General features: G+C 36.6%; 1 pseudogene; it reads left to right on the top strand.

The window, feature by feature from the left end:
* The first annotated feature begins 1,774 nt into the window (after window positions 1–1,774).
* On the top strand, window positions 1,775–3,828 carry LOC107502885 (annotated as a pseudogene).
* Window positions 3,829–13,142: the final 9,314 nt, after the last annotated feature.

Genomic DNA, 13,142 nt, shown 5'->3' with positions numbered 1-13,142 from the left:
GGCCTTTCAAAGCATTTAGTTTTGCTTTTTAAGAAAATATGAAACTACAGTTATCCTTACAGTAATGAATATTTGCCTTACTACTATCAAATTTATGCCCTGATATGCTATTTCCATACCTTTCTGTGTACTTCATAACATTTTGTTTCAGTGCAGAGTCAGAGTATATTCCTTTTGAAGACATATTATATGTCAGTTAACTTCAATGCATAGAACACCGACAATGCACATAATTCTACAGAAGTGGTAACACTATAAACAACTATGTCCAAGTTCATTAATGCACAAGCAATGACAACCATGTCATGATACTGATAGCAATTGCATAATTCCATTGATTTTAAGATATAGTCTAATTTCATGTATATTATTATGTGAATAAAAGTTTCAGAACTTTTGAGATACAGTAATATAGTATATAAGATACAGTTCCACACCCAATTTCTTCATATCCTTTTGTGTGCTCAGCCATGAAGAATTTGAGAAATTTACCCCACTAGGTAGAAGGTTCTATTTGCCTGGAAGCCTGCAGAGCACAATGTAGAGAAGTTGCTACGGTTTCAAAGAATACCCAGTAGAAAACAGAAGTCCCCCCCACCCTAAGAAGGAGAGAAGTAGCATACCCTAATATAGACCAAAGTGGTCAGGTTGTGGGGTCCAGCTATGGGAACCTCCATGGATATGCTTTACACCACAGTATAAAAGTGAATTCAGGGTTGAACGTGGAGGCATAAGTACACATCATAATGCAAGAAACAAACTGTTAGGCAGCAAGGAGTAAAAACGGAAATACATGGCTTTGTAGCTGCTAATTTCTACTGAATGAGAAAAGCAAGAGCTAAACACACAATACCGATCCAAGTGTCACATGAAATTCAGTGCAAAACTATTAATTAAAATAAAACATTGCCTTATTTGTCTCCCACATGAACTTTCTAATTGTCATTTCAGGAAGACATCACCTCATGTAAAGATGAGTGATAATAATAATGAACAGAGCTATTGCAAAACTATGAAATAGTGGGAGAGGAACAAAAAAGAAAAAGTAAATGAACATGCATGAGAAAAACATCCCCATGTTGTAAATGAGATTACAACCAAACACATAAAAATACTAAGAAAATATTATATTTCTAAACCAAGAGCTAAAAGTAGAAATAAAAGAGCTCAAGAAAGAAATGAGCAAACAACCAAATGAGATTAAAAATGAAGGCAGAGCTCAGGGGAAAACAAAATTCTCAGAGAAATAAGGCTCCTTAAGAAGCAGCACAAAAATAAAGCTGAAAGAGCGGTGTTATAGGTTGAACTGTGTCTCCCCAAAGTTTATATGTTGAAGTCTTAACCCCAGTAGCTCAAGATGCACACTAAATGGAAAAAGGTCATTGCAATTCAATTAAACTAGGTATTAACAACAAGACATAAAAGAGAACAACACACGTTACTTGAAAACTGGAAGAAGAAAAAACTCTTAAAGAACTCTGGGCTCAAAAAGTAAATCAAAGATTGAAATGAAAAATAAATATGAATTAACAACGATGAAATACTACATATTAAAATCAATGTGATACTGTTAATGCCGCTCTTACAGCAAATTTCATAGACTTAAATCTTCACAAGCTCATTCTTTTCCACAGGTCTCTTGCTGGGCAGCTCCGGCTGTCATGGAAGTCTCTCCACTGCTGCCACTCCAGCAAAGCTTCACTGTCTCTGAAACCGCTTCCAGCAATCATCACTTCTGGTTCTCTCCACTTCGTTCCCTGCCAACTGCAATTGGATGCCAGGTGATCTGAGTGACTGAAACCGCGGCGGGGATCTAGGGTTTGGCGCACCTCGATTTTGAAGAAATAGAGTAGGGTTCCTCTCAGGAAAAGAGTTTGGAAACACTGCCAAGAAATTAGTTTAAAAAAAATGGAATCTTGTTGAGCTGCCCAAATTTAAGAAGACTTTTTATCGAGAACGCCCTGATTTGACTAGGCGCACAGCGCGAGAGGTGGAGACATACAGAAAAGTAGCAAGGAAATTATCATTAGAGATCACAACTGCCTGAGGCTAGTTTTGAACTTTTATGAAGCAAACTTCCCTGCAAATGTCATGGATGTGACTGTAGAACAGAACTTTACTGAACCCACTGCTACTCAGTCAAGCTCAGCAAAGGCCAGTTGCTCTAAGTGGATTAGATACGTTGGAGTAGCATGGACTGGATCAGAGCAAACATTGTCCTGTTTGCTGCCTTTCTTGTCCATGTCAGTCATCAGCCATTCCTGGAGAGAGGTGATAGGCCTATATGCTTGGCGGTGGCAACAACTTGGGAACTGGTCCAACAGGTGCAGCAAGTAGCTACTGAATACTGTAGAGCAGGGGTCCCCAACCCAGGGCGGTGAATCAGTATTGGTCTGTGGCCTGTTAGGAACTGAGCCATACAGCTGGAGGTGAGTGACAGGCAAGCAAGTGAAACTTCAGCTATATTTACAGCCACTCCCCAGCACTAGCATCGCTGCCTCAGCTCCACCTCAGATCATCAGGCATTACATTCTCATAGGAGCACTAGTCCCTGGTGCCAAAAAGGTTGGGGACCACTGCTGTAGTTCACATTGGTTGAAGTCTACATGCATATATGATGATGTTCCCAAGGGACCACAAATATGTGATTTAGAGAGAGGTGTGGAAGTATGTATTGCAATACCCGGAAGACTAATCTGATTTTTTAGAGTGTGGGAAAACAAATTTGAGAAGAACCACCTACCTTGTTCTCCATGAAGCAGATAGAATGGTTGGCATAAGCTTCGAACCCTAAATAAGGAAGATTGTGGATCAGATAAGACCTGACAAGCAAACACTAATGTGGAGTTTGACCTGGCCAAATGAAGAAAGACAGCTTGCTGAAGATTTCCTGAAAGGCTACATCCATATATACGGTGGCGCACTGAAACCGAATGCAAACCACAATGTTCTTCAGATTGTGGATGAGAGTCATGACATAGAAAAGGATGAAAACATTCATCTGATGGAAATCATGAGTGAGAAGGAAAATAAAATCTTTGTTTTTGCTGAAACTAAAAGGAGATGTAATGAACTTACTAGAGAAATGAGGAGAGACGGGTGGCCTGCCATGGGTATCCATGGCGACGAGTCAACAGGAACGTGACGGGGTTCTAAATGAATTCAAACCTGGAAAAACTTCTATTCTGATTGCTACAGATGTGGCCTCTAGAGGGCTAGATGTGGAAGATGTCAAATTTGCATTAATTATGACTCTAAGGCCTCAAAGGATTATATTCATCAAATTGGAAGAATCAAAACAGGCACAGAACACACTTTCTTCACACCTAATAACATAAAGCAAATGAGAGACTCTACCTCTGTGCTTCGTGAAGCCAATCAATTAATCCCAAGTTGCTTTAGTTGGTCGAAGACAGAAGTTTGGGACGTTCCAGGGGAAGAGGAGGCGTGAAGGATGACTGTTGGGACTGATACTTGGCAGACAAAAGGGGTGGATTTAATACCTTTAGGGACAAGAAAAATTATAACAGAGACTATTCTAGTTTGCCTAAGAGAAATTTGGGGGCAAAAACCCAGAATTGTGTTTATAGTGCTGCAAATTATACCAATGGGAGCTTTGGAAGTAGTTTTGTGTCTGCTGGTTTACAGACCGGTTTTAGGAGTGGTAATCCAAGAGAGACTTAACAGAACAGTTATGATAGCACTCAGCAATATGGAAATAATGTTCCAAATATGCACAACGGTATGAACCAACAGGCACATGCATATCCTGCTACGGTAGCTTTGCCTGTGCTCGATTATCCAGCGCCAACAGGATATTCACAATAAGGCTTTAGAAGTATATGTAAAGTTCTGTTTTTTCATAATTGCTTTTTATATTATGTGTTATCAGGTAAGACAGTTATTTAAGAATCAAAAATGACTGCAATGCAGCAGTAATTATAGTGTACATTTTTGTTCTTTATTTGGACATTTCTCTATCTTCCTGAAATAAATTTTAGGGTTTTTTTTTTTTTGTACTAGAATATGCAGGCAATCTTTTCACAAAAGTGAATGTACAGTGATTTGAAATCCAATAAATGAAGGCAATGTAAGGTCTTCCAATAAAAATTTTTGAAGACTAAAAAAAAAATCTTCATACTACTAATAAGAGAGTATAAAAATCAATGACATCTAATTGAAGTTAGAAAAATAATGCTAAAATAATGATGATAATGCAGAATTACAGATTACAATTTTTATCAGATAAAAAGAAGCAGGTACATTTAAAATAAAAAATAAAAGGGGGTTCAGAGATATAAAGAAAACACTTATGAGATGAGTTAATGCAACTTTATTAAAACAAACTGCAAACTCCTATGTAGTAGATATTTCTGAGAAAAAATATAAAATATAAAAATCGACTGCAAAGAAGTTATAAAATTAAATAGACTGATTAATACATACAATTCAAAGAGAACTGCAGAGATATTTTAGCATATTAGATACTCAAATGTGACAAAAACAGCACAAAAAGAAAAATGACTCATTAAGGCATTTAAATGTCAAAAGATAAAATAAAATATTGGAAAATAGAATCCAGTAGTTCATTTAAAACATGATATACTATGGCTCACTGGTCCTCATACAAAGAATTAAGGGATAGCTCATTCTGGGGAGATACACGAATATTCGAATTAATTGATCAAAGGGTAGAAGTTGAATAATTAGCTTTAGAGATGTTTGTCTTAGTTAGCTTGAGCTGCTATAACAAAATACCATAGGCTGGGTGTTTTAAACAACAGAAGTTCATTTTCTCACAGTTCTGAAAGCTAAAAGTCTAAGATCAAGGTGCCAGCAGGGCCAGCTTGGGTGAAGGCTCTCTTCGTGGCTTGTAATATGCCACTTTCTCCCTGTGACTTCACATGGCACAAAAGGAAAAGAGGAGATAGAGAACAAGCTCTCTGATGTCTCTTAGAAGGGCACTAATCTCATCCTCATGATCTCATCTAAACACAATTATTGCCCAAAGGTCCCATCTCCAAATACCATCGAATTGGGGGTTAGGGCTTCAACATACGAAATTTGGGGAAGACATAATTCAGTCCATAACAATGTTGAAAATGTATTTCATAAAATTCAACATGCACTCTTTATTAAATAGGAATGGATAAATATTTCCTTAAGATAATCAAATGTATTTCCCTCAAAACAAAAGTCAGCATCATGTTTACTATGAAAACAATAAAATAATTCCTATTGTAGATAGGAATAGGTAAAGAATTTCAATACCTTACTATCTTTTTTTAATCATTGTAGATGAGAGAGCATGTACAATAAAGTACTCATATTTTAGGATTAAAGTTTGATACTGTTTGACAAAAGTGGCTGTGTAACCACAGCCCCAAAAGTTTCCTTCTTCTTTTTAATTGATCATCAAATTTTTTCTAGTTTTATGATTGTTCCCTATTATCTCACACTGTTCTGCACATACTAACTTAAACAATTAGAAAGTGTGAAATACAAAGAATAAAAACTGATAGAAAAAAAGAAAATAATCATCACTTACAGCTAATATAGCAATTGCAAATACAGAAGTCAACTGAAAAAATGTAGATGGTAAGCTTGTTGGGCACGAAATTAATATTGCAAAGTCAGTAGCCTTCCCATATTTAAATAACAACTAACTGAGATACACCATGGCCTTTGTTCATTTTCCACCTAATTGAGCTGCCCAATAGAGAAACCTTGGAAACCATATGCTGAAGATGGCAGAGATGCTGTCACCCTAGGTCCCTAGCAGACAGATCCCTCCCCTTATCCCCACTGAAATATCCTCATTAAACAGTTAGACAAACAAGAAGTGAATTTCTACTGTGTTTGAGAGGAAAGTAACTAGCTGTAACAAAATCTATTTACAACAGCGCCAAAGAAATGTGCAGGTTCCATGTGAAACTTTAGAATGACTAAACTTTATAGGAAAAAATTGGAGAAATGGAAGGTCACATAGGTTTTTGAATGGAAAGATTTAATGTTATAGAGATGTCATGTTTCTCTAAATTAATTTATGAATTATAAAGAGCCCAATAATATTAGAGTAGCTGATTCTAAAGTTATAGAAAAAAAAAATGTACACACCTGACAAGGAATAGTTATAAATAATGCATGAGGAATGATAAGCATTCTACTCTGTTTTATTCTATTTTTTTATTCAACAAGTATTTGAGTGTCTTCTAAGTATCAGCATAGTTATAGGCATTCAGCAGTTAAAATATCTCTTGCACTAATGGGTTTCTAGTTAGGAAAACAGAGAAACAAATATTTATGCATTGTAAACATAGTAACAATATAAATACATATATAATAGAGTATAATATAATGCCATAATATGTACTTTAAAAAATCAGAGTAAGCTACAGAAATTAAAACAGAATGGTACTGGCATACAGGTGTACTAAGACAACATTGGATCAGACGGAAAGTTAAAAAACAGACCCATACATATACAGCAATGTAATATTTGATAAAGGTGGCACTTTTTGTGAGAGGAGAAAAGATGTATTATTTGGTAAATGGTGCCAAAATAGAGATAATAGCTTAGAAACAAAATTAATTTCCTACCTCACTTTTTACCTCCAGAATATATTGACAAGGAATATTTAAATGTGAAATGCTAAAATAGAAACAAAACTACTAGATGAAACTATGAGAGAAATAAATAATCGTGGATTTGACAAAACCTTTAGAAACACGGCACAAAAGTCAAAAATTAAAGAGAAAAGTCTCTTGCAAGGATGGGAAAGGGAATCTGGGAATCATCTTGCTTCTTAAATTGATTTAAACTAATTTTTGCTTTAACCCCTATGCTCCTTCTCACTTCTAAAGGTGCTTTGTGCCACAAATTTCTGACCCTTTGGGGGGATCTTGTGATTTAAAAAAATGGGTGATTCTTGCGTTTACCTAATTCTGGTTTGAGACTGTATTTAACATCCTATATTATTTGTATCCAGCTTCCAAAATTTTATGTCTTGCCCATTTTTCTTATCCTCGTGGGTTTGTGCCCTTTTAAAATTATCATTTACTCTCAGTTTATTGGGGATATAGGAGGAAATAAAAGTAGATGCATATGTTCAGTCCATCATCTTTACCTGGAAATTTCCTTGGAAATATTTCTGAAAGGATTTGACTCAGTTTATATATCAATGATGACTGGAACAAATAAACTACCTCCATAACTTAGTGGCTTAAAAATACAATCATGTATTTCGCTCATGATTCTGTAGGTTAGCAATTTAAGCTGGACTCAGCTGAGCAGTTCTGGTAATGGTTGGGCTCCTTTATGTAGTCATCTTAAGGTCAACTAGATGGCTCTGCTTCTGGCAGTTGGCTGGATGTTGGAGTATGTAATCTCATCCTCCAGCAGACTAGCCGGGACTCACACATATGGCAGTGGCAGAGTTCCAAGAGGTACATGGAAGCACACAGAACTCCTGGGGAACTGGCACATCACCAATTGGACTGTATTCTGCTGTCTAGAGTAAGTTACAAGGCAAGTTAGATTCAAGAGACAGGGAAATAAAATCTACCTCTTAATAGAGGATTTGCAAAGTTATAGTCATAGTATAAGGTTACGAATTCATAGAGGGTTAAATAATTGGGACATTTTTGCAATTGGTCTTCCATAGCTGGCATGTACTTTTCAGCTCCCTTTTAATTTCCATCATTTCCTGATTAGAATGAGGACTGGATGACTGAAAATGTAGCAACCGTATTATATCTATAAGGACAAAGTTCTCATGATAAGAAGGGTGAAGGGATGCTGTGTTAACCCGGAACTGCCTTCTCCCAGACTTCTTGTCACATGACATCAATAAACTCATATCCATCGAAGATGTTGTAGTAGATTTTATTATAATTTGCAGTCAAATGCAAATAACATCATCATTGCTATAATTCATTGTGTAAAACATTTTAATTTTCTTATTGTCTTCATGCCTCTTGGACAATTTCTTCCCTTTTTAAGAGCTCTAATATGTCTCCTCTTAAATACAGGAGTCATTGCATTTTGTTCTCAGTTCACTGGTCTTATCACCAGAACCACCTGATGTGGCTGCAATGCACAACCTGCATGGCCATATGTGGTGGCCCTACTCCCCATGTGCTTCTCTTTGTGATTTAATCTACCATTATGGGTTGAATTTCTTTGTACCGACACACTATGCTTATGTCAGTAGATCAAATCTAGGCATCTATCTTGCTTTCAGATGCATCTATACACATATTTGTTGGACATTTACACCTAGATGCCCCATATACCTCAGTCTCAATATCACTCAAAAGACTTTTTATCTTTTATCCTAAATGGAGCTCCCTCCTGTGACATATTTCTTTTCAGTCGACATTATCAATAGCCAATTGGAGAAACTTGCCGTTTTTCCTTATTTCTCCATATCCTTGGCTGTCTCACTTTCAAACACCAAGTTTTGGTAATTTTTCTCCTTAAGAATCCCTAAAATGTGTGTCCTCATTCCTATCCAGGTAAACATTGCTCTGTTGAGGACCTCATCATTTCTCAGGTGGACTACTGAAAGAACCCACTAACAGTTCTAGCTGTTTCCAATTATATCCCAGTCAAATCCATTCTCCACACAGTTGCCAGTATGATATATTTAAAATGCAAATGAGACCATGTCAGCCTCCTGCTGAAAACATTTAATGGCGTTCTATCTGCTGTGGGATAAAGTTCAAGCTCCTTAATAAAACATGGAACCTCCTACATTATCTGTCTCCTGCTGACCCCAGCAGCTTAACCTTTGGTGACTCTACTTTAAAATTTATGTTCCGTCCACACCCAAATGCTTGCCATTCTTCTCACCTAGAATTGTTTTCTGCCTTTCGTCTCCTGTTTTCTTAGTAAATTTAATATTTTCAGACACAGCTCAGGCTATATCTCCCCAAATTCCTTCTTGTCAGTCAGGGTTCTAGGTGCAAGCAATGGAAATCAAATGAGGCTCATTTAAGAAAAAAATGTGTTTAATGAAAGTTTGGTGTCTTATAGAATCTCTGAGAGTCTGAGAAAAATCAGATTCCGGCAAAAAAAAAACAAACAGGCAAAAAACGCAAAACTGGTTTGGTGAGGGAAACACTGCCGCTGCAGAATTGTAATCTGCTTGGTTTCTCATCAGAATATCATAGAATCGGTGGCTCAAACAACAGACATTGATCCTCACAGTGGTGGAGGCTATGAAGTCAAGATAAAGGTCCTGCCGATTTGGTTTCTGGTGAGGACTCTTTCTTGATTGCAAATGGCCAGCTTCTCACTGTGTCCTCACATGGTGGAGAGAGAGAGCAAGCTCCCTGGTGTCTTTTCTTCTAAAGCCCATATGACAGCCACACTCTTATGACTTTATCTTATCCTAATTATCTCCCAAAGTATCTGTCTCCAAGTACTTTCACAGTGGGGCTTCAACATGTGAAATTTGAAGAAGGTGCTGCCAAATTTACTGTTTCTGGACACAGGATCCATCATTAGCATCTCTGCCTCTACTGGCAAAAGGACTTGATATTCCTCCACTCACTATTGCCCCTGCCCCGGAAAGAATTGTTTTGGTACTCTCTCCTCATCATCACTTCCATATTCTAAACCTAAACAAAGCATAGCCCCTTGAGTCATATGTTTATGTCTTAGCTACAAAGCAGGCTGGAAAAATAACATGTAATTTAAGGACTTCCATATTTACAAGCTCAGAGAATTCCCCAAACATGAAAAAGGTATTCAAATAATGAGCAATCAAAAAAGATTTTTTTAAAAATTTCATTCCATTTCATTTATTAACTTTTCAACAACATTTTATTTTTCTTCTTATTCTTAAAATTAAAAATGCTACTGTCTTGCCTAATGCAACAATCCCTCAATATGTTAAAAAAAATTACTTGCTACTTTCCCTAATGAGGTTAACTCAAATTTGGTTTCAAGTCCAGGACCTCTGGTTGTATCTATTACTCTTCTAGGCTTATCACAATGCTTGCCTTAACATTTCATAAGCTATGGACTAGTGTGTCAACTACTACTAACATACTCCTAAAAATATATAAAATTATGGGGCAAAGAAAAACAAAGTATTTTGTTTTTGAGTTTAAAAATCAATGATATATAACATATATAATAAAATGCACATTGTATTTATTATTTATATAGCTCACATTTTAAGTGAACAGTTCAATGAAATTTGACTAATATAAACCCAGCCAGGAGACTACCTAACATATCCAGTACCACAAAAGTTCCTTTGGGCTCTTTGGGTTCTTTCCTTTGTAGTCAGCTCTCATGCTCTTTCTCAGGCAACCACTAACCTGATTTATATCTGATTAGTTCTGCCTATTCTAGAACTTCATATAAATTGTGTCATATACTATATAGCCTTTTGTGCTTAGCTTCTTTGAATCAGCATGTTTTCGAGATTCATTTATGTTGTATGTGTCAAAAGTTCATATCTATTGCTGATTGGCATTTTATGTTATGAATATGCCATAATTTCTTTATTCATTCAGCTGTTAATAGATATTTTGGTTTTTGGCTATCATGAGTAAAGCTTCTTGGATGTTCATGTACAATTCCTTGCATGGACATATATTTCCACATATCTTGGATGATTACCTGGGAGAAGTATTGCTAGGTAATATGTTAAGCATATGTTCAACTTTACAAGGAATAACCAGACTATTTTTCAAAGTTGTTGTACTCTATGACTTTCCTACCAACAACGTCTGAAAATTTCAGTTGATCCAAATCCTCATCAAAGCTTAGTATTGGTAATTTTTTAAACTCTAAGCATTTTAGTGGGTATATAGTAGTATCTCATTTTTATTTTAATTTACATTGCATGACTAAAGATGTAGAACATCTTTCCATCTGCTTATTGATAATTTTCAAATGTCTCTTCCTGAAGCATCTTTTCAGATCTTTTAACCATTTTAAATTTATTTATTTATAGAATTTCCAAAGGTTTCATACATATTCTTCCCAGTCCCTTTAGTAATAGTCAGGATTACCTATCCCTTTCTTTTACCTTTTTGCCTAATGGCATGAAAATAACAGAATAACCTGAAGTAATATTGGTTTACCAGATTGGGTTTCCTCCCTTCATTACTAAGAAAGACCTCTAGAGTCCAGATTCATAGGCAGAGTGAAAAGAAATTTTAAGTGACTTCGCTCATTTCCTCTTCCGTGTCCCTGGAACCACATTTTCTGGTTATGGGAAAACAAATACCATGTAGAATAGCATACCATCCTCACTGAGTGTGGCTTTCCACTGACGCTCCGATACTCTTCAATAGACCATTCCGCTATTCATTAAGACCATCAATTTGGGGATATGAGGTAAATGCTAAAACCAATAAATCTCATGGACATCAGTCCACTGACATTCCTGATTGTAAAATGAGTTCTTTGTTAGAAGTAATGTTGTGCGAAACATCACTATGTTGAATAAGATGATCCATTAAGTCCACAGATGAGGTAGCTGGCATACAAAGTTTGCAAGCAGAAAAAAATTAAATATCAGGAATGAATGTTTATTCCAGTGAGAGAAAATCATTTACCACCTCATGATGGAAAGAGTCCAATGCAATCAACTTACCAACGGGGTGGCTGGCTGATCCCTCAGGCTATGGCAGCCTATCAAAGTTTAAGTGTTGGTCACTGCTGCTGGCATGATGAGGACTCAGCTGTGGTGGTGGCAAGGTCAGCTTTGGCTGAGCCCATGCTTAACCTCCATCCCTGTATGATCAGTGTTTTGTTATTGAGTGCACTGAACAAATGCTGAGAGAATTGGGGAAAGAAGCAGATTGGCCTCCTCAAGACAGAGATTTCATCCACCTGATTACCAATAATCTCCAGCACAGTGTGACCTTTTGTTACAATCACATGAGATCCAATAAGGGTTGATTCTAAGAGTTTTATTTATATAACTCATCCCAAAATCTCCTTGCCACCAATCTCTAATCTTTTTACTTTAATATCTTTAAAAATTCAGCCAAGCCTGCACTCACTTCCCATGCATAACTGTAGAGGCATACTTTAGGCCATCCTTCTTTTCATGGATGAAATTCTATGTCCTGGAGAATTGCCCTTAGCCAATATTCTAAGTGGATCTATATCACCATAACATATTATTCAGAGCACTTGTAAACTAGGCTCAAAGTATTTTCTTCTATCTTAAGTGATCATCAGAAATTCTCTGGAAGACTCTTGATTTGAGTTGAGGAAGAGATGGCAGTGTGGCAGGAACAGGCGTACAAGGGATGTAATTTACCTGCTTATGTTAATTTACTTGAGCCTTCAAGATTTGCTCAAGCCTCTTTATATATCATCACCACCTGTCCAATGGGCATTATTGGACATGAACAATTTTATCACTTGATGAATCATATAAAACTCTGTACATTATGGGCAGCTCAGATTGCATGATCACCAAATGTTTCATGATTAGGCATTCAGTCTACCTGAGCTCAGTAGCAAACCAGTAGCTGTTTCTCAAAGGAATATAGTTTCTTTAAGAAAGCATGCCCTAACCCATCAGGAAACTCTGCTTTCATTTTTCTACTTTGGCTTGCCACACACTCCATTTAACACACTGATGTTCCACAGATCATCTGCTGGGTCCTGGGCACCAAATATCTGGATCAGTTGGAGACTCACCTCTTTCTCTGAGCCTTGGTAAATAGATTGGAACAGCACACACAATTATGTTGTTAACTTCAAAGCCCAGAGATCCAAGAACAATATGCCTTTATATTTCATATTTGAGGAAGGCAGGGATAAAGAGTGCAGCAAGTTGTCTATCAATTTGGAATGGATGCCCCACAATGTCCCAGACCACTGATTCCTACAAACTATAGTGGCTCAAATCTGTATTTTCATAGAAAATATCTTCTGACTTATAATCACATGTTGCTTATAACATTACCTAGAATACCATTACATTTTGCTGTAGTTCCTACAAGCATGATGTCATCAATGTAGGAACCAATTGATATCCTATGGTGCTGTTGAAATGAACAAGAAATCTAGGACTAAATAGTGGTATAGATCTGAAGAAATGGTGTAGCTCTCATGCTTAGACGGTGAGTATACTTCTGTTTCTTTCAGTTTAAAATCATGT

This window comes from Rousettus aegyptiacus, unplaced genomic scaffold, assembly GCF_014176215.1.
Source record: "Rousettus aegyptiacus isolate mRouAeg1 unplaced genomic scaffold, mRouAeg1.p scaffold_m13_p_7, whole genome shotgun sequence".
In the NCBI taxonomy this organism is placed as follows: domain Eukaryota; kingdom Metazoa; phylum Chordata; class Mammalia; order Chiroptera; family Pteropodidae; genus Rousettus; species Rousettus aegyptiacus.
The sequence above is the reverse complement of the archived record's forward strand: the minus strand, read 5'-3'. Positions and strand labels throughout refer to the sequence as shown.